The 21,648-nt window shown below is 41.0% G+C and overlaps 1 protein-coding gene across 1 annotated transcript in view; it reads left to right on the top strand.

Annotated features, from left to right (window-relative positions):
* LOC100562255 (uncharacterized) overlaps nt 1-21,648 on the top strand; it is a 63,027-nt gene that overhangs the window by 1,240 nt on the left and 40,139 nt on the right. The gene's annotated exons all lie outside the window — the stretch shown is intronic.

A 21,648-nucleotide genomic window follows, 5' to 3' on the forward strand; every position in this document is an offset into this window, starting at 1 on the left:
AAGCACAAACAAAGCACCCCTGACAGATGGCCACCCAGAATCAACGTTAATAATAATAATAATAATAATAATAATAATAATAATAATAATAATAATAATAAAGAGGGTTAGAAGAGACCCCTTGTGCCATTTAGTCCAACCCCCTTATGCCTTTGTGCACCAAAAGCACTAACAAAGTATCCCTGACAGATGGCCACCCAGATTCAATGTTAATAATAATAATAATAATAATAATAATAAAGAGGGTTAGAAGAGACCCCTTGAGCAATTTAGTCCAATCCCCTTCTGCCTTTGTGCACCAAAAGCACAAGCAAAGCACCCCTGACAGCCTCAATGTTAATAATAATAATAATAATAATAATAATAATAATAATAATAATAATAATGGTTGTAAGAGAAGAAGAAACCCCTTGGGTAATTTAGCCCAACCCCCTTCTGCCCTTGTGTTGTGGGGGCCGGATAAATGGCTTTGCAGGGCCGCATCCGGCCCCCGGGCCTTAGTTTGGGGACCCCTGTTCTAGAACAATGATGGGCAACCTTTTGTGCTTGGTGTGTCAAAATTCACCAAAAAAACCTTAGCATGACTTGGGTGGTGTGTCACTTCGAGAAAAAAACCACAATTTCCCAATACAGTAGAGTCTCACTTATCCAACACTCGCTTATCCAACGTTCTGGATTATCCAACGCATTTTTGTAACCAATGTTTTCAATATATCGTGATATTTTGGTGCTAAATTCGTAAATACAGTAATTACTACATAGCATTACTGTGTATTGAACTACTTTTTCTGTCAAATTTGTTGTATAACATGATGTTTTGGTGCTTAATTTGTAAAATCATAACCTAATTTAATGTTTAATAGGCTTTTTCTTAATTTCTCCTTATTATCCAACATATTTGCTTATCCAACGTTCTGCTGGCCCGTTTACGTTGGATAAGTGAGACTCTACTGTATGTATAGTTTAAATAACAAAAATGTATAATTGCAATAAATAGCTGTATTTAATAAATCAAAAACTATTTGCCACCATTATTTCCATGTACAACAATCTATGGTACCTCTTGCAGTTTCCCCGCTGATTTCTCTCTATTCTAGTTTCAATGTAGTCATGAATAATGAATAATATAATAATAATAATATAGTAATAATATGATAATATACTACAATAATAATAGAATGATATTTTTATATATATATATATATATATATATATATATATATATATATATATATATATGAGAGTGATGGAATCCTGGCGACTGCCAAAACAACAAAACTAAACACCCCACAACCTTGAAAATTGATAACACAACCCATCATCCACGCCTCTAGGTTGATACAACAAAAAGAAAAGAAAAATAAAGTCCTAATTAGAGGGAGAGGAATAATTGTTTTTATCCAATTGCTGCCAGTTAGAAGGCTAAGCTCTGCCATCTTGGTCTCCTAGCAACCCACTCACCCAGGGGACAGGCAGAGTTAGGCCTCACTTAGGCCTCTTCCACACTGCCTATAAAATACAGATTATCAGATTTTAACTGGATTAGATGGCAGTGTAGACTCAAGGCCCTTCCACACAGTTATATAACCCATATCATTTTATATTATCTGCTTTAATTGGATTATCTGGACTCCACACCTTTACCCTTTACCTTAACTACCACCAATTCCTCAATACTTTATTTCCCATACCACCATACTTTGCCACAGCAACGCGTGGCTGGGCACAGCTAGTATATGTATAAATGTAATGTGCATGATTCCCATGGAGTAAACAACAAAACCACTGGACCAAATCACACCAAATTTTGCCACAAAAGGCATCGTCATCCAATCAATCTGCATGCGTGTCAGCAAAAATGGCTAGGCGTGTCAGTGCTGACACGCGTGTCATAGGTTGGCCATCACTGTTCTAGAAGTATTCTCTCCTGACGTTTCGCCCACATCTATGGCAGGCATAGGGCGAAACGTCAGGAGAGAATACATCTAGAACATAGTAATACAGCCCGGAAAACATACAACAACCCTGTGATCCCGGCCATGAAAGCCTTCGACAACACATTGAAGAGAAAGGTTGTTGTTTTGGGGGGCAAGATCTGGTCATACCACTTGTTTTGGGGGGCAAGAAACCCACCTCTCCAAGAGCCAAACCATCCTGTTGTTTTTGAACAACCAGGCATGCGAAATGCATGTTAGGAATGGTGGGAGTTGCAGTCCAAAACACCTGGACGCAAGGCTGAAGTTTTCCTAAGTAAATCCACTGTCTAAATAGACAAACAAGCCTCCTGTTTTTGACAACCAGGGACTGTGGAAACCCACAACTTCCTAAATCGCCACATCTTCCCACCGTTTCAGGACAGGCAATGTGTTTGCGAAATAGTCAAAACAAACCCACTCATTAGGAGCCCACTTCCTAATTAACCAAAAGTATTTGGGTGCTAGACACCCACTTTTTAAATAGCCAAACAATCCACTCTTTGTCCACAGCAGGGACTAGGAACCCATTTTCTAAATAGTCCAATCATCCCCCGAAGCTGGAGTCCAAGGACTAGAAATATCATACTTTATCTGTAAATCCAAAAGTGCCCGCATCACTGGCTTAGATGATGATGCTTTTGCCTTCTTTTGGCAAAAGTCCACAAACTTTGCTTCATGTGCACAATTATTATAAATATTGTGTATTAAATTGCCTTCAGGCTTCCTATCTGAGGTGTATATGAAGAATAAATGCATGTCAGACTTCTGTCCCACATCCAAGATATCTCAATATTTATAATAATAATAATAATAATAATAATAATAATAATAATAATAATAATAATAATAACAACTTTATTTTTATACCCTGCCCCATCTCCCCAAAGGGACTCGGGGCGGCTCACATGGGGCCATGCCCGATACAACAATCAAACAATCAAAAACCAACCACAAAGCCATAACACAATTAACCCAATAAAAACATCAACATCAATAAAAACATATATACACCAGTATTCCAAAACCCAAAACAGATAAGTGAGTTTCCTCCTGTATTAGCCAAATAACATTGCAGGTGTTGTCGAAGGCTTTCATGGCCAGAATCACTGGGTTGTTGTGAGTTTTCCAGGCTGTCTGATCATGTTCCAAAAGCATTCTCTCCTGACCTTTCGCCCACATCTATGGCAGGCATCCTCCTTGGTTGTGAGTTATATTGGAAACTTATCAAGGGAGGTTTATATATCTGTGGAAGGTCCAGAACGGGAGAAGGAACTCTTGTCTGTTGGAGGCCAGTGTGAATGTTGTAATTAATCACCATGATTAGCATTAATGGCCTTGCCAGCTTCAAGGCCTGGCTTCTGCCTGCCTGGGGGAATCCTTTGTTTGGAGCTGTTTATTATTTATTTATTTACAGTATTTATATTCCGCCCTTCTCACCCCGAAGGGGACTCAGGGCGGATTACAATGAACACATATATGGCAAACATTCAATGTCAACAGACAAACAACATTCAGTTTTAGACAGACACAGAGGCATTTTAACATCTTTCCAGCTTCACGATTCCGGCCACAGGGGGAGCTGTTGCTTCACCGTCCATTGGTGGCTGTTCTTCCTCATTCTTTTCCTCGTGAACAGTTTTATGGTTAGCTGGTCCTGGTTGATTCATGTCTGGAATTCTTTTCTTTTCAGAGGGTTGTTCTTTATTTACTGTCCTAATTTTAGAATTTTTTTTAATACCGGTAGCCAGATTTTATTCATTTTCATGGTTTCCTCCTTTCTGTTGAAATTGTCCACATGCTTGTGAATTTCAGTGGCTTCTCTGTGTAGCCTGACATGGTGGTTGTTAGAATTGTCCATCATTTCTGTGTTCTCAAATAATATGTTATGTCCAGGCTGTGCTCTGCTATGGCTGACTTCTCTGGTTGAGTTAGTCTGCAGTGCCTTTCATGTTCCTTGATTTGTGTTTCAAAGCCAGGCTGTAAAGCTGCAAGGCCATTCAGTGCTTATCAAGGTGGCCAATGGCAACATTCACACTTGCCTCAAACAGACAAGAGTTCTTTCTCCCACCTTGATCATCCACAGATAGATAAATTCCCCTTGCCAAGTTTCCAACAGACCTCACAACCTCTGAGGATGCCTGCCATAGATGTGGGTGAAACGTCAGGAGAGAATGCTTCCGGAACATGGCCACACAGCCCAGAAAACTCACAGCAGCCCAGTGATTCCGGCCATGAAATCCTTCGACAACACAATGCATGTCAGACTTGGGTCCCACCTCCAAGATATCTCATTATTTGTATTTACCGGTATTCCAAAACCCAAAAGAGATAAGGGAGTTTCCTCCTGTATTAGCCAAATAACCTCACAGGTTTTGAAAACTTGAAAGAGACATTATAAATGAATCCATCATAGAATAATAGAGTTGGCAACAGCCCATCCAGTCCAGCCCCTTACCAAGAAGCAGGAAAACCGCATTCAAACCACCCATCCGTTTATTTCTATCTTGCCTTTCTCTCAGAATAGTCAAATGATAAACAATAACAAAGAGTTAAATAATCCTGGTGCTCTTAGACCCCGGGGAGTAGAATCATGCTTTATAAATGCTCAGTCTAGAATCCTTCTTCTCATTTGGACCCCAGAGACCAGAAATGTGTGTTATAAATAGCCAAATAATCCAGATGCCTGCTATAAACATGCAAGAGGCAGGAAAGATGTTGGTTTTGCGGAAATACTGTACAACAGCCAACACACTCGAACACAAACACACATGCTCTGTCTCTCTCGCACACACACAAAGGCAGGCAGAATCTGCTCAGGGTAAACAGAGCTCTCTGGGCAAGAGATAAAGTTTTCTCCAAGCAGCGGAGTGTATTTATAGAGGAAAGAAAAGTTGTAAACAGTGAGGTTGCAAAAGCCATGCGCCGCAAAGTGGTGCCCAGAGAAAGGCGCACATGACAGCAAGACAGGTATGCCTCCGTTAACAACGTTGGTGGGGTCCTGAGCTTTGTTTCTTTAGCAGGAAGTTTCTACCGGAAAGTTGAAATAATGTGGATTGAATAGGGAACGGTTCCTAACATCACAAAAGAAAGAAATTAAGTTTGTTGGCAAACTTTTTAATTCAAAACAAACCTGATGCACATGTGTTGTCGAAGGCTTTCATGGCCTGAATCACTGGGTTGCTGTGAGTTTTTCTGGGCTGTATGGCCGTGTTCCAGAAGCATTCTCTCCTGACGTTTTGCCTGCACCTATGGCAGGCATCCTCAGAGGTTGGGAGGTCTGCTGGAAACAACCGAGTTGGGTAGACTAGGCATAAATGAAAGAAAAATATTTTGAATTTTCTATAGATAGGTAACTGGAACTATCAATAAAAGTCTGTCTTCTTCCAGCTCTCCATCATCAATGCTGCAAAAAAAACAAAACAAAACAAAAAAAAACACCTTCTAGCTACTTAAGAAAAAACAAGAAAAGGGGACAATGGGTTGGGACCCCCTAAAGAGACTTTGTAAAAAGGAACTTCGTCAGAGGCTTTGTTAACTGAGGTATGATTGGTTCTCTTTCTGGGCATGATACTTTCAGCACCTGTTTTGGAAGGCTAGTCCTATGGCTACACCTCAAAAACAGGTCCCAAATAGTCAACATGGCTTTGTATAGAATACCTAAGCCCCTTCTACATTGTCATATAAAATCCAGATTATTTGATCTGAATCGGATCTGAATTGGGGCCCTAGGCTGTATCTACATTGTTGAATGAAAGCAGTTCGACTCTGCTTTAACTGCCATGGCTCAATGCTATGGAATCCTGGTACTGTATACTCGAGTATAAGCCTAGGTTTTTAGCCCTTTTTTAAGACTGAAAAAGCCCCACTCGGCTTATACTTGGGTGAGGGTCCTGGTTGGCTTATATTCGGGTCAGCTTATACTCGAGAATATATGGTACATTTATTATTTTTCTCTATTATTATTGGTATTATTACTTTTATTATTTTACTCTATTATTGTTGCTACTATTACATTTCTTTTACTCTATTTTAATTATTATTATTATTATTATTATTAATACATTTATTATTTCACTCTGATATTATTATTATTGCATTTATTATTTTACTCTATTTATTATTGCTTGTATTATTTTCCTGTATTTTCCTGTATTTTTTATTATTTTATTATTATTACCATTATTATTATTATTATTATTATTATTATTATTATTATTATTATGACATGTATTATTTCACTCTATTATTATTAAAAGGATACATAAGCACATTTACCCTGAAGCAGATGAGAATAATGATTGGATCAGAGTCGGACAGTCTTATCTTAAATTTGAGCTTTATGTAAATATTCAAAAACATTTAACCTACTGATGCCTCGATTAATGTAATTTTATTGGTATCTATTTTTATTTCTGAAATTTATCACCCTCGGCTTATACTGGAGTCAATGTTTTCCCAGTTTTTTGTGGTAAAATTAGGTGCCTCGGCTTATATTCGGGTCAGCTTATACTCGAGTAGTTTGGGTTTTTTTTGTGTGTGTTGCTTCTGGGGTGAGAGAATTGGCCGTTTGCAAGGACGTTGCCCAGGGGACGCCCGGATGTTTTGATGTTTGTGAAGCATTAGGATTCTTCATTGGAAAAGATTATAAGCTATGCAAACTACAACTCCCAGGCTTGCACAGCACTGAGCCATGGCGGTTCAAGTGCTGTCAAACTGCATTAATTCTATAGTGTAGATGCACCATAACTTTTCGCGATGCCATTGCTGATTGCTCTGAGAAAATGCCCAGCAAAAGGACAAAAAGCTTATGCATCACTTCAAGATGCCCATGGCTTGCTACGGACTGAAATCCACAAAAGCCTGTGCCGGATAAATGTGGGCATCTTGAATGTGCCATCGCAAATTTTTTTGTGCATTGGGACAAAACTCTCACACAGAGCCAAGAAAACTAGGAATGGTGTGCCACGTCCCTTTCGCCACTCTGGTCAAGCGGCGCATAACTGCTGAGTAGCTATTGTGGTCTTGGGCAGCGGGCAGAATGGTTTCCTTAAAACCCTTTAAATAGTTCTAAGTGGGTCTCTTTTCATTCCCATCGCATGGCATGCCAATATTCAGCATGGGCAGCACTCAGATGCAGCTACACTGTTCAAATGCTACTAAAGTGTATCCATTCCACAGTGTAGATCAGGCATGGTGCAAACTTGGGCTCTCCGGGTGTTTTGGACTTCAACTCCCACCATTCCTGGCCTCAGGCCCCTTCCTTTTCCCCCTCAGCCGCTTAAGCGGCTGAGGGGGAAAAGGAAAGGGCCTGAGGCCAGGAATGGTGGGAGTTGAAGTCCAAAACACCCGGAGAGCCCAAGTTTGCACCATGCCTTCTATTGATGCACTTCATTCATTCATTCTTCACCACACCATATGTAAACAATAAAATGCTTCTAATGGGAGTGAGGTTCAAAAGGTCACTGAAGGACGAATCCAGAGGCCAGTCCAGATGTTGGGTGTGGGGGTCCCAGCATTATGGGGCGTGATGCTCTCAAGTGGCCACTTTTTTTCTCAGGTGGAAGACCCATGGCTTGGCCTTGGCCACCCAAGCGAGAGAAGGATTTGGCTGAGATCTCAATCACGGAACTTGCCAGGACAGCATAATTTCAGAAAGCTTGGCTGCACTGCCTTCTTATGGACTACAGATCCGAAAATAGCCTTGTTTAAATATTAGAAACTAGCTTGAGGACCCGGCGTTGCCCAGGGTTATTAGAAGAAGGCATTGCTTGTTTTGGGATGTTAGATAATATCACTGAAGTTTGTTCCAGATCTGTTGTTGGCTAGGCTCAGTGCTGTCTGGATAAAGGTGAACTACAACTCCCAGATTCCCAGGGCAATCACCCCCAAACTCTGACAGTATTTGCAGTTGGCCATGTTGGGTTTCTGTTCTAAGTTTGATCCAGATCTATTGGGCTTGCCCCCGTGTGAGCTGCTCCGAGTCCCCGTTGGGAAGATGGAGGCGGCATACAAAAATATAATAATAATAATAATAATAATAATAATAATAATAACAACAACAACAACAACAACAACAATAATTGGGTGCAGTGCCAAAAGATCTCAGCCGACATTTGGAAACAATAGACATTGACAAAATTGCAAAAGGCCACCCTACTGAGATCTGTGCTCATCATCTGAAAATACATCACACAGTCCTAGACACTTGGGAAGTGTTTGACTTGTGATTTTGTGATACGAAATCCAGCATATCTATCTTGTTTGCTGTGTCATAATAAAATAATATTAATAATAATTGCCTGGGTTCAGGGCTTTCTGGATAAGGGTGAACTACAACTCCCAGATCTGATGTCAATCACTCCCAAACCAGGTCTGTATGCACAGTTGGCCATGTTGGGTCTGTGTGCCAAGTTTGGTCCAGATCTGATGTCGGCTGGATTCAGTGCAGGTGAACTACAACTCCCAAAACCAAGGTCCATTCCCCCAAACCCCTGCAGTATGTTCAGTTGGTCATGGGTCTTCTCTGTGCCAAGTGTGGTCCCAGTCCATTGTTGGTGGGGGTCACAGTTTCTCTGGATGCAGGTGAACTATAACTCCCTTCAAAGCCAATTTCCCCCTAACTTCCATCATGTTGAGTCAGTACCCCGACCCCATCCAGTATGTTCAGCTGCTGATCAATTCCTTTCTGTTTGCTGTGTGCCATAGAAAGGGTAGGAAAGGGTTAAGGGAGAGGCAGTGGGCGGGGTCATGCAAATTACACACCAATGGAGAGAGAGAGCAACACTGGGATGTCCATTCTGGAGGAAAAACAGGGAGCAGGCTTGTTTTCTTCTCCGAACAACAACAACAACAACAACAACAACAACAACAACAACAACAACAACTGATACTTGGGAAGTTTTCGACTTGTGATTTGTGATACGAAATCCAGCATATCTATCTTGTTTGCTGTGTCATACAATGTTGTGTCAATAATAATAATAACAACAACATCAACAAATTTATTTTTGTACCCTGCCTCCATCTCTCCAAGAGTTCTCAGAGCGGCTTACATGGGGACGAGCCCGGTCAACATCATAGAATATCATCACATTAAAATACATACACAGTATCATAAAACAGAATAAAACAACAACAATCATAACAACATAGCCGTTGTGATAGAACAAAAATAATTTCTAACCAACAACCAATGATATTATTATTGTTGTTGTTGATATTATTATTGTATTTATTATTATTATTATTTTATTATGACACAGCAAACAAGATAGATGTGCTGGATTTCATATCACAAAATCACAAGTCGAACACTTCCCAAGTGTCTAGGACTGTGTGATGTTTTTTCGTATGATGCGCACAGATCCCAGTCAGGTGGCCTTTTGCAGTTGGCAGATCGTAATTTTGTCAATGTCTATTGTTTCCAAATGCCGGCTGAGATCTTTTGGCACGGCACCCAATGTGCCGATCACCACTGGGACCACCTGCACTGGTTTCTGCCAGAGTCTTTGAAGTTCCATCTTGAGGTCCTGATAGCGGCTGAGTTTTTTCTGTTGTTTTTCGTCAATGCGACTGTCACCTGGGATGGCAATATCAATGATCCAAACCTTTTTCTTTTCCACAACTGTGATGTCTGGTGTGTTGTGTTCCAGAACTTTGTCAGTCTGGATCCGGAAGTCCCACAGTATCTTTGCGTGCTCATTTTCCAATACTTTTGCAGGTTTGTGATCCCACCAGTTCTTTGCTGCTGGGAGGTGGTACTTGAGGCATAAGTTCCAATGGATCATTTGGGCCACATAGTTGTGCCTCTGTTTGTAGTCTGTCTGTGCGATTTTCTTACAGCAGCTGAGGATAGGATCCATGGTTTCGTCGGTTTCCTTGCAAAGTCTGCATTTTGGGTCATCAGCTGATTTTTCGATCTTGGCCTGAATTGCCTTTGTTCTTATGTCTTGTTCCTGGGCTGCAAGGATCAGGCCTTCTGTCTCCTTCTTCAGGGTCCCATTCGTGAGCCAGAGCCAGGTCTTCTCCTTCTCAGCTTTTCCTTCAATTTTGTCAAGGAACTTTCCATTCAGTGTTTTGTTGTGCCAGCTGTCAGCTCTAGTTTGTAGTGCGGTTTTCTTGTACTGGTTTTTTGTCTGCTGTGCTTTGAGGAGTTGTTGTTGTTATTATTATTATTATTATTATTATTATTATTATTATTATTATTATTATTATGTGAGGATTTGAGCATGCCTTTTCAGAAACTATTCCTCTCCAAGGCCTTTGGGTAAGGCACTGCTTGCCCCACTCTTGTTCCTTGCGCCGAGATACCCGTGTTGGGTGGGATTTGTAGTTTGGGGGTGAAAGGTTGAGGGGAGCTCATGCCGACCCGCCTTTTTTCCCACCCCACCCAACAGCTGTCTGGGAAGCCTGCCGGCCCTGGCTGCGTCCTGTCTCTCGGCCTCTCCAAAAAATAAAAAAGGCTCCGCTGGAAAAAGCAACCCTGAAGTTGAGTGTTTACAGCTGTTTTGTATGGATGAGACCCAGGAGATTGCAAGCCTGCTTTTGGAGATTTAAAAATACAAAATGCATCCCATACAGAAAGCATGTCTATATGGGATGCTTAGCCTTTTAGGAAGCAATTAGAGGATACAACTCTGAGCATGTACAGAGTGATCCAGCTGCAGAATTGCATCAACTTGGATCATAGTTAATGGGTAGATCTACACCAGGCATGGGTAAACTTGGGTCCTCCGGGTGTTTTGGACTTCAACTCCCACAATTCCTGGCCTCAGGCCCTTTCCTTTTCCCCCTCAGCCGCTTAAGCGGCTGAGGGGGGAAAAGGAAGGGGCCTGAGGCCAGGAATTGTGGGAGTTGAAGTCCAAAACACCCGGAGGACCCAAGTTTGCCCATGCCTTACTTACACTGTGCAAATATAATGTATTGACCCCACTTGAATTGCCTTGGCTCAATGCCGTGGAATCCTAGGAGTTGTAGTTTGTTGGGGCACCGGCATCCTTTGGCAGAGAAGAATTTGAAAAACTACAACTCCCAGCATCCCATAGCACTGCAAGTAGTGTCAAGCTGCATTAGTTCTATACTGTTGGTGCACCCATTGACAGAGAAGGCAAAGACCCTTGCAAAACTACAACTCCAAAGATTCCATGACATATTATTATTATTGTATTAATTCTATACATTAGTATAGTATTAGTAATGTGTTGTCGAAGGCTTTCATGGCCGGAATCACAGGGCTGTTGTGAGTTTTCCAGGCTGTATGGCCACGTTCCAGTAGCATTCTCTCCTGACATTCTGCCCACATCTATGGCAGGCATCCTCGGAGGTTGTGAGGTCTTGTAGCACTTTGCACTCATCTTTGTGCTTTAATTTAGATTTTTTATTACTGTGTTGTCAAAGGCTTTCATGGCCGGCATCACTGGATTGCTGTGAGTTTTTCAGGCTGTTTGGCCACGTTCCAGTAGCATTCTCTCCTGACATTTCACTCACATCTATGGCAGGCATCCTCGGAGGTTGTGAGGTCTTGTAGCACTTTGCACTCATCTTTGCACGAATATCTACAAAACTACAACTCCCAGGATTCCATGACATGTTATTATTATTTTTATATTAATTCTATACATTAGTATAGTATTAGTAATGTATTGCTGATGGCCACAATCAGTGGGTTGTTGTGAGTTTTTCAGGCTGTATGGCCACGTTCCAGTAGCATTCTCTCCTGACATTTCGCTCACATCTATGGCAGGCATCCTCGGAGGTTGTGAGGTCTTGTAGCACTTTGCACTCATCTTTGCACGAATATCTACAAAACTACAACTCCCAGGATTCCATGACATATTATTATTATTTTTATATTAATTCTATACATTAGTATAGTATTAGTAATGTATTGCTGATGGCCAGAATCACAGGGTTGTTGTGAGTTTTTCAGGCTGTCTGGCCACGTTCCAGTAGCATTCTCTCCTGACATTTCACCCACGTCTATGGCAGGCATCCTCAGAAGTTGTGAGGTCTTGTAGCACTTTGCACTCACCTTTGCACGAATACCTACAAAACTACAACTCCCAAGATTCCATAACTTCTTATTATTATTTTTCATTAAATCCATACATTAGTATAGCCATTTCTGTGCTTTAATTTAGATTTATTAATGTTGTCTTGTCAAAGGCTTTCATGGTCGGCATTACAGGGTTGTTGTGAGTTTTTCAGGCTGTATGGCCACATTCCAGTAGCATTGTCTCCTGACGTTTTGCCCACATCTGTGGCAGGCATCCTCGGAGGTTGTGAGGTCTTGTAGGACTTTGCACTCATCTTTGCACGAATACCTGCAAAACTACAACTCCCAAGATTCCATAATTTATTGTTATTTTTTCCATAACTTCTTATTATTATTTTTCATTAAATCCATACACTAGTATAGCCATTTCTGTGCTTTCATTTAGATTTATTTTTATTGTGTTGTCAAAGGCTTTCATGGCCGGAATCACAGGGTTGTTGTGAGTTTTTCAGGCTGTATGGCCACGTTCCAGTAGCATTCTCTCCTGACGTTTCGCTCACATCTATGGCAGGCATCCTCGGAGGTTGTGAGGTCTTGCAGCATTTGCACTCATCTTTGCACAAATACCTACAAAACTACAACTCCCAAGATTTCATAACTTTTTACCGTATTATTATTATTTTTCATTAAATCCATACACTAGTACAGCCATTTCTGTGCTTTAATTTAGATTTATTATTGTTGTGTTTTCAAAGGCTTTCATGGCTGGAATCACAGGGTTGTTGTGAGTTTTCCGGGCTGTATGGCCACGTTCCAGTAGCATTCTCTCCTGACGTTTCACCCACATCTATGGCAGGCATCCTCAGAGGTTGTGAAGTCTTGTAGCACTTTGCATTCGTTTTTTGCATGAATATCTTTTAAATCACTTGCAACTTGGTAAGCAGTTTGATTACACTTTAGCCATAATTTCCCCGCGTTTTTGCAAATATAAAAGGAGTGAGGGGAAGGGGAGAAGAAGATAAATATCTGTGAGCCGCTGTTTTAATTTTGAATTCCATTTCTGAGTGGGGAAAAAAAAATACTATTTCTTCAAATCCTTGGTGCTTTGAAAGGCTTTACCTTCTGGTAATATTGTGTTGCAGGCAACACAGTGGTATTGCTAACAGTTAACTAAACGTGTTCCAGGAAAGACTCGTAAGAGAATATCAAGGATTTAACAAAACCATCAACAGGGAAAGGAAATGAATACTTTGAATCTCCAAGACAAATTGTGGCAATTGTCATCACATTTGTTGCCAAAACATTAAGAGAAAAAACTACTTTGTTTGTGTTATGTAGCCACCGATACAACTTTTAAAAGGATTTGAACCATTTTGTTCTTTTTTGTTTCCTTATTTACTGTATATGCTCGAGTATAAGCCTAGTTTTTCGGCCCCTTTTTTAAGACTGATAAAGCCCCCTCGGCTTATACTCGGGTGAGGGTCCTGGTTGGCTTATATTTGAGTCAACTTATACTCAAGAATATATGGTACATTTATTATTTTTCTCTATTATTATTGGTATTGTTACATTTATTATTTTTCTCTGTTATTGTTGCTACTATTACATTTATTTTACTCTATTTTTATTAATAATAATACATTTATTATTTCACTCTGATCTTATTATTATTATCATTACATTTATTATTTTACTCTATTATTACATGTATTATTTTCCTGTATTTGTTGTTATTATTATTATTATTATTATTACATGTATTATTTTACTCTATTATTATTAAAAGGACACATAAGCACATTTACATTGAAGAAGATGAGAATAATGATTGGATCAGAGTTGGACAGTCTTATCTTAAATTTGAGCTTTATGTAAATATTCAAAAACAGTTAACCTACTAATGCCTCAATTAATATAATTTTATTGGCATCTATTTTTATTTCTGAAATTTACTACCCTCAGCTTATACTTGAGTCAATGTTTTCCCAGTTTTTTTGTGGTAAAATTAGGTGCCTCGGCTTATATTCGGGTCGGCTTATACTCAAATTTATACGGTATCTTATTGTGGGGCTATCTGACTTTCAGCCTCAGCATCCACGGCTTGCTTTGCTGAGGATGAGGAATACTGGGAAGTGTTGTCCCAGTCATGTCTATATAGCCAATGTATTCATGGTGAGTGGATTGGATTCCATTCGTTGTGGGGCCAGGACTCACCCTCCACTCTCTCTGCATTGATCCAAATTGAAGCCAATGTCCTTGGATTATTCACAAAATCATAGAGTTGGAGAAAACCCGCAAGGGCCATCCAGTCCAAGCTCCTTTTGCTATACTGGAAGACACCATCCAAGCCCTCCTGACAGATGGCCATCCAGCTTGTGATTTATTTATTGTGTCAGAAGCAAATTGAGAATACAGCTATAATGTATATTTTAAAAGCCACAAACAGTTAAAAACTTGGCATTATGCTAAATTTCCTTTGACCAGAAGCTGATCACTTGGAGTGCCACTGGTGTTGTTGTGAAAACGTCCCCCATTCTGCATGTGGCAGGGCTCAGACCGCATTGTAGTAAGTGGTCTGTTGTTTTCTCCACATTCGCACGTTGTGGAATCCACTTTGTGGCCCCATAAGGTTGACTCTGCATCTCGTGGTCCCGGTCTGTTCAGCACCTTCCAAGTTGTCCAGTCTTCTGTGTACCCAGGAGGAAATTTCTCATCCAGTCACAGCACTGATTGAGGTTCTGGGTTTTAGCCTGCCACTTTTGGACTCTTGCTTGCTGAGGTGTTCCAACAAGTATCTCAGTGGATCTCAGGAAGCTATTTCTGGATTTAAGTCATTGACATGCTGGCTGATATCCGAATAGAGGATGGGGGCAACGATGTCAGTGCCTTGGTCCTTTCATTACTGGCTGCTACTTCGTGATGGATGTCAGGTGGTGCAATACAGGCTAAACAGTATAATTTCTCCAGTGGTGTGGGGTGTAGACATCCTATGATAATGCGGCATGTTTCTTTAAGAGCCACATCCACTGTTTGAACGTGGTGAGATGTATTCCAAACTGGGCGTGCGTATTCAGCAGCAGAGTAGCCAAGCGCAAGGACAGATGTCTTCACTGCGCCTGGTTGTGATCCCCAGGTTGTGCCAGTCAGCTTCCGTATGATATTATTTCTAGCGCCCGCTTTTTGCTTGATAGTCAAGCAGTGCTTCTTGTAAGTCAGAGCACGGTCCAAGGTAACTCCCGGGTATGTTGGTGGGGACGAGAGAGAGAGCCTTCTTAGCAGGGAGATCAGGTTGGCTCCCTCTTTGCCCATCTTCCGCTGGGAATTGAAAACATGGATGTTTCAGAGCGCGTTTGAATGAATGGCCATCAGACTTGTCATCAGACTGTTATCTGTCTCTGTTTACAAAACCGTATGGCACTTTACCACTGTCCCTTACTCCATATGATATAGCACTTTAACAGAACTGTCCACGTGTTCCTCCTTTATTCATTCTGATTTTACCTATGGACCCTTGAACTCTGCACTAGTCACCTTTGGCTGTGCATAAAAATCGATGCTCGAGCTTTTAAAGTAATTGTCATATTGTTATGTCATTTTTGTTTAGTCTTGATATGTTTTAAATTACTGTTAAATATTGTGTATGTAATGTTTTGCTATGTTGTTGTTCGGGCTTGTTGCTGTGTAGGCTGCCCTGAGTCCCTTCGGGGAGATGGTTGGCGGGATATAAGAATAAAGTTATTATTATTATTATTATTATTATTATTATTATTATTATTATTATTATTATTATTATTGGGCCCCTGGTGGCACAGTTTGTTAAAGTGCTGAGCTGCTGAACTTGCAGACCAAAAGGTCCCAGGTTCAAATCCCGGGAGTGGAATGAGTGCCCGCTGTTAGCCCCAGCTCCTGCCAACCTAGCAGTTCGAAAACATGCCAATGCGAGTAGATCAATAGGTACCGCTCCGGCAGGAAGGTAATGGCGCTCCATGCAGTTATGCCGGCCACATGACCTTGGAGATGTCTATGGACAACAGGCTAGAAATGGAGATGAGCACCAACCCCCAGAGTCAGTCATGACTGGACTTAATGTTAGGGGAAACCTTTACCTTTACCTTATTATTATTATTATTATTATTATTATTATTATTATTATTATTATTATTATTATTGGTGTGCTGCAATACTCCACTGGGATTCTTTCCCAGGTCATCCTCAGGGCTCAAGATACTTGTCTGTTCTTAAAATGAAAAGCATGCATCTGCATTTTAGATGGATTAGGAATCATCTGGTTTCCCCTGTAATAGGCAGCAAGAGCACCTAAAGCTTCAGAGAGCTTATGTGCAACCATTTCAAAGCTTCCTGCTTGAGTGGAGATGGCACAATCGTCAGCATAGATGAAACTCTCTGTTCCTTCTGGCAGTGACTGGTAATTTGTGTAAATGTTGAATATTGATGGAGCAAGCACGCTCACCTGAGGCAGGCCGTGTTACTGTTTTTGTGGTATTGTAGTGAAATGTTTAATCTATTGTGGCTGTGGAAGCATTCCAGTAGTCAAGAGGTTAATTGCAGTGAGCCCTGATTGATGGCTAGAAGGGCAAAGGACTAAGACTTCCCTTTGTATGCTACAGTGACAGGAAGCTATGTCACAGACTGTGGAATGCGAGGAGGTACTTCAGTATATTGATAACAGACTCTGAGAGAGACGAAAAAACTCCATGATTTGATCTTGTGGAGGCAAGATGTGTCCAGACAGCTTTGGTTATTAGCATTGTAAATATTAATAATCTTTATTCTTATATCCCACCTCCATCTCCCTGAAGGGACTCGGGGTGGCTTACATGGGGCGAAATCCCAAACAAATTAGTGTAAATAAAGTATTTAGTGCCGCTGGGTTCAGCAGATAAGATTGACTATGCTGTCGTTCTTTGTCGGTGCCCCTTTCACCATTGCTAAGTGGTCTGACGGATGAGCAGAAGGTGAGACTTGACTCATCAATCAGTCAGGACAGTTATGGGCTCGTTCTTCTGATGAACAACCTCCAGAGAAGGAGACTCCACCAGCAGCATATTCCAACGTTGAACAGTTCTTATCATCAGGACTTTCTTCCTAATGTTTAAGTGGAATCTCTTGAAATCCATGGTTCCATTGTGTTGTAGTCTCTGGAGCAGCAGAAAACAAGCTTGCCCCCTTCTCGTCAATGAAACATCGCATCAAATATTTAAACATGGCCTCAAGTCCTTCAAGTAAACCAACACAATTGTGATCCCAAGGAAGACTCAAGTTTGTGGCATAGTTTCACCTCCTTGCTGAATGCATGTATCACATTTGCAGCTAGTGATTTGGACACAACGGAGGATGTGTTGCTCATCTTGGAAGATGCATTTTTTCTGCTGGGCTTTGTCATGTCAGTGATGTATCCTCTATCACTCTTGTGCGCCTGTTGCACTTGGCAGGTGAAAACTGGTTTGGGGAATCGGTCCGGCTCCTTTCCAAAATACGCTCTGTGCCTTTTGGACTATCCATTCCCTCCGCCGTTGTTTTGGGACCTTGGGAAGGTTGTTTGCTGTGTTTCCATAGCAATTTCCCCTCCTCTCTCTCCAAAAAACTCTATTGCAGGCTGCATTTTTTGAACTCTGCCCAATAACCTTCCACTCCCTCAGGTAGGAAAGTTGTAAATTCAGCCTAAAAGTCTTATCGCGTTGGAATTTTTCGAGGGTCAAGTGCAGGCATGGGCAAACTTCGGCCCTCAGGGTGTTTTGGACTCCAACTCCCACCATTCCTAACAGCCTACCGGCTGTTAGGAATGGTGGGAGTTGGAGTCCAAAACACCCGGAGGGCCGAAGTTTGCCCATGCCTGGTCAAATGGATCTGTACAAGAGTTGCCAAATCTCTAGTTTATTTGGGGTGCATTTATTATTATTATTATTATTATTATTATTATTATTATTATTATTATTATTATTATTTACACCCCACCTTTTCTCTCCACAAAGGAGACTCGAAGCGGCGTACATTAAAAGCATCTCAACACAATTTAGTATTCAATAATATACAAACACTAGCTGTGCCCGGCCATTCGTTGCTGTGGCGTTGTCTGGTGGTGTCTGTATTTTATAGGCAGTGTGGAAGAGGCCTAAATGCGGCCTAACTTTGCCTGTCCCCTGGGCTGAGTGGGTTGCTAGGAGACCAAGTGGGCAGAGCTTAGCCTTCTAACTGGCAGCAATTGGATAAAAACAATTATTCCTCTACCTCTAATTAGGTCTTTATTTTTCTTTTCTTTTTGTTGTATCAACCTAGAGGCATGGATGAGGGGTTGTGCTGTCAATTTTTGAGGTTGTGGGGTGTTTAGTTTTGTTGTTTTGTCGGTCGCCAGGATTCCATCACTCTTTTATATATATAGATTAAAACTGAATCACACATCATTGGTATAAACATAAAAATTAACAGCTGAAATCCATAGAACTTATTAAAAATGTATTCAGGACTAAAACCCCACACTGTACAGTTGATACAGCTTTGACACCACTTGAACTGGAATTATGGGAGTTATAGTTTTACAAGGATTTTTGCTTGATCTGTTAAAGAGAACCAAACTTCAGATCCTAGGATTCTACAGCCTTAAATCATGACTTTACGTAGGCCTCTTCTACACTGCGGTTTAATCCAGATTATCAAAACAGATAATTCACTTTATTTACTTTGAACTGGATTATATGAGTTTACACTGACATATAATCCGGTTTGAAGCAAATAATGTGGATTTTATATAGCAGTGTAGAAGGGGCCTGACAAAGGTTTCATCTACACTGCCATATATTGCAGTTCCAGAATGCAGCTTAACTGCATTGAATTGGTTTATATGAGTCCGCACTGCCATATAATGCAGTTTAACTGCATTGAACTGGTTTATGAGTCCGCACTGCCATATAATGCAGTTTAACTGCATTGAACTGGTTTATATGAGTCCGCACTGCCATATAATGCAGCCTAACTGCATTGAACTGGTTTATATGAGTCCGCACTGCCATATAATGCAGTTTAACTGCATTGAACTGGTTTATATGAGTCCGCACTGCCATATAATGCAGTTTAACTGCATTGAACTGGTTTATATGAGTCTGCACTGCCATATAATGCAGTTTAACTGCATTGAGCAGGTTTATATGAGTCCACACTGCCATATAATGCAGTTTAACTGCACTGAACTGGTTTATATGAGTCCGCACTGCCATATAATGCAGTTTAACTGCATTGAACTGGTTTATATGAGTCCGCACTGCCATATAATGCAGTTTAACTGCATTGAACTGGTTTATATGAGTCCGCACTGCCATATAATGCAGTTTAACTGCATTGAACTGGTTTATATGAGTCCGCACTGCCATATAATGCTGTTTAACTGCATTGAACTGGTTTATATGAGTCCACACTGCCATATAATGCAGCCTAACTGCATTGAACTGGTTTATATGAGTCTGCACTGCCATATAATGCAGTTTAACTGCATTGAACTGGTTTATATGAGTCTGCACTGCCATATAATGCAGTTTAACTGCATTGAGCAGGTTTATATGAGTCCACACTGCCATATAATGCAGTTTAACTGCACTGAACTGGTTTATATGAGTCCGCACTGCCATATAATGCAGTTTAACTGCATTGAACTGGTTTATATGAGTCCGCACTGCCATATAATGCAGTTTAACTGCATTGAACTGGTTTATATGAGTCCGCACTGCCATATAATGCAGTTTAACTGCATTGAACTGGTTTGTATGAGTCCGCACTGCCATATAATGCAGTTTAACTGCATTGAACTGGTTTATATGAGTCCGCACTGCCATATAATGCAGTTTAACTGCATTAAACTGGTTTATATGAATCCACACTGCCATATAATGCAATTCAGCTGCATTCTGAAACTGAATTACACAACAGTTTACATCTAGCCTAAGGCCCCATCTATAGGACATTGAAACTGCATTATATGGTTAGTGTAGACTCATATAATGAAGTTCAACGCAGTTAGATTGCGTTAAATGGAGTCTACACTGACCATATAATGTTGTTTCAAACTGTGTAATATGGCAGTGTAGATGAGGCCTGAATGAGACTGAATAAGCCCTGCTTTCAAATTGATCTAGGAATAGCTCCATTAATTAAGGTTGCATCTACATTGTAGAGTTAATGCAGTTTGACTTCACTTGAACTGCCTTTGCTCGGTGTTATGGAACCATAGGAACGATAGATTAATTAAGTGAGTGTTGTTGCCTCACGAAACTATAATCTCCATGACTCCATAGCATTGAGCCGCATTGAGCCGCAGCACTTAAAGTGGCGTCAAACTGCATTCATTCGGCAGTGCGGATGCAACCCAGGTCTCAGGTTTGGAGCCAGAAATCTCCAGGACGGACCCGAAAGGCCAGAGCGAATCTGTGCAGCGATGGCATGCCTTCCTTTGAAGAGAAGCGAAGCTTGAAGCTCGGTTTCCGCAGGAAACGCACCCCGGGTGCTGACTCCGGATAATAACCTCCGAATGTCAATCGCAGCCACGTCCCGTGGTCTTTGTGGCTTTTTGTCGCTCTTGTCATTCCAGGAAATTTTGATGGCTTCTGAGATCCATCGTGCTTTTCTTGGGTGGAGCACACCTCGCTTGACAAACCTTTCTTGGAAGATTGATGTGCTCAGTGATTGACTTATGGCCCACCTGTTCTCCTAAGACGATGAGGAGCAAATAAAAACATCTTTGAAATGATATGTGTAGATAAAACATTTCAAAACACATGAAAACACTCTTTAAAATGATTTACATTGGCAGAGGAGTTTTGAGGACCAAAGGTTATGTAGAAGAGCACCATGTTGGGGTGCATCAAAATTTTAAAACAAATGCAGTTTGGTGCCATTTGGCTCAAGGCTTTGCTTTCCAGGGAGTTGTAGTTTTCCAAGGTATTTCGCCTTCCCTGCCCAAGAGTTCAGGGTCCTCACCAAACTAACAATCCCAGGATGATATAGCACTGAGCCGTGGCAGTTAAAAAGTGGAGTCAAACCGCATTCATTCTGCAGTGCAGATGACCTACTTTTGTAGATGAAGGATGCATCTACACTTCAGAATGGATATAGCTTGACATCCCATTAACTGCTGTGGCTCAATGTTAATGGGATCTGGGGAGTTGTAGTTTAGAAGTGGCTCAATGTTATGGGATCCTGAGAGTTTTAGTTTAGACGTGTCTCAATGTTATGGAATCCTGGGAGCTATAGTTTTACACGATCTTTAGCAGTGGCTCAATGTTATGGGGTCTTGGGAGTTGTAGTTTTACAAGATTTTTAGCACTGGCTCAAAGTTATGGGTTCCAAGGAGATGTAGCTTTAGCAGTGGCTCAATGTTATGGGATCCTGGGAGATGTAGTTTAGAAGTGGCTCAATGTTATGGAATCCTGGGAGATGTAGTTTTACAAGATCTTTAGCAGTGGCTCAATGTTATGGGATTTTGGGAGTTGTAGTGTTACAAGATTTTTAGTACTGGTTCAAAGTTATGGAGTCCTGGGAGCTGTAGTTTTATAAGATCTTTAGCCGTGGCTCAAAGTTATGGGATCCTGAGAGTTGTAGCTTTAGCAGTGGCTCAATGTTATGGGATCCTGGGAGATATAGTTTAGAAATGGCTCAATGTTACGGAATTCT

This window comes from Anolis carolinensis, chromosome 6 (assembly GCF_035594765.1).
Source record: "Anolis carolinensis isolate JA03-04 chromosome 6, rAnoCar3.1.pri, whole genome shotgun sequence".
Taxonomy (NCBI): domain Eukaryota; kingdom Metazoa; phylum Chordata; class Lepidosauria; order Squamata; family Dactyloidae; genus Anolis; species Anolis carolinensis.